Genomic DNA, 1,628 nt, shown 5'->3' with positions numbered 1-1,628 from the left:
CTAAAAAGCTGAGAGCTAAAATGCATGAGCACTAGTCTGCAGCTCCTTATTAATGGGTTTCTAGTGTGGTTGCAATGATATGAAGCTGAAGCTTCCTGCAGAAGATCAAGTGGCCTGTTCTGTATTTCAGTGGAGACTGGTAGCTGTGTTTTCAGAGCAGAAAAGCAGTTTAAGAGCAGATAGAGAAAATTTAGAAAAAAAAATCTTGAGACAACTATCCCATGATGTCAAGGGAGAGGGCAAAGAATCCGGTTGCTGCTTTACTTAACCAGCAATTTCTGTCACTGTGGTGTACAACTTCTGCCAATTTCACAGAGTCTTGAACTGCTCTAGGGCTTGGGACTCATCAAAGTCAAGGCCTTCTCTATGGATAAGGATGTTCTCAGAATATTTGGCTTGGGCTATCTCACAATCCAGGGAATTCTTGCTGAGGCAAATGTGGCAGACATCTGCTTTATCAATGAGGATCTTTGGCACGTGACTCATTACCTGGACTTTTCTATCCCTACTGTGGATGATCTCCACAATGTTATTTAGATCATTTACTACCAGATGATGTTTCTCACAGTTATCCACTGCAATGGAGTTAATCTTGCCCTTGAAACTCAATGTTGTGTTGATACACTTGATTTTCCACTCTCCATGTCTTAACCTCCAGTTTAAGAAGAGATGGCTCCTTCTTTGTGGCTGGTTTGAGGCTTAAACTGATTTGAGTTAGGTGTAGAGAATGGTTTGGGACCACTGCATAATGAACCACTCCAAGTCTTCAGGGCAGAGTTCTTGTGACTTTTCATGTTATCAGACACATGAGTAAGATGTGTGACACTGTTTCCCTGATTAGCCAGTGCAAACAGTGGTGAGCAGAGACAGAGTCGTCAGAGCCTGAACTAGTAGGATGTGAGGGAGAGGAGACTGGCCAGGCAGTGGGAGAAGAGGACTTGATCCAACAGCCTACTCACTTTTGTTATAGCCCCTCTTTGCTGCAGCCCAATCCTATAGTAAGAATTCTGTGATATAAACCTGTAGATCTATATACCCCAGTAATCTTTGACTCAGTCCACATGATTCTTATCCCCATTTTTGTAATCCATGAAGTCTTGGTTTCCATGAACCATGTTAGCATCATTCATTTCTTTCACATAAAGTCCAGGCTTGGTAGAGAGCCATCTATCCCAGGACCTGGATGCTTAATTTGTTAACAACTAACAGGTTGTTGAGCAACTTGCTGGCTTGATTTGTTTCCAGAAATGTTACCAGTCCTTGGATCGACTCTGATATTTAATGGCTTGTTTCCCCCCTTTTTTCTCTAATTCTGAAGTAATTCATAGATATCTTTATATTTTTGGGTTCTCAAACTTTGTTAGAAATATAAATTATTAAGAAGTCCTTGATAATATAAGGGTGGTTCCAAAAGTTTATGTAAAATAGAATTGACAAATATGTTTACTTCAGTGAAAAGATTAAATCCCTATGTAGTTTTTGTATAATATGCTTTTTCATAAGCATACAAAATACTTGCACAATAGTCATTCTGTGGATTGCAGAAATGCACAAGTCATTTATCCTTGTGTCCCAGACAGGTGCACAGTTTTATTCTTGTGAATGGCTACTTCTCAGTTCCCACTGTG

The 1,628-nt window shown here is 40.0% G+C and overlaps 1 pseudogene; it reads right to left on the bottom strand.

The window, feature by feature from the left end:
* Positions 1-264: 264 nt before the first annotated feature.
* LOC131478182 (adenylyl cyclase-associated protein 1-like) lies at positions 265-1,275 on the bottom strand (annotated as a pseudogene).
* Between the last annotated feature and the right edge of the window lie 353 nt (positions 1,276-1,628).

This window comes from Ochotona princeps, chromosome 2, assembly GCF_030435755.1.
Source record: "Ochotona princeps isolate mOchPri1 chromosome 2, mOchPri1.hap1, whole genome shotgun sequence".
Lineage (NCBI taxonomy): Eukaryota > Metazoa > Chordata > Mammalia > Lagomorpha > Ochotonidae > Ochotona > Ochotona princeps.
The sequence above is the reverse complement of the archived record's forward strand: the minus strand, read 5'-3'. Positions and strand labels throughout refer to the sequence as shown.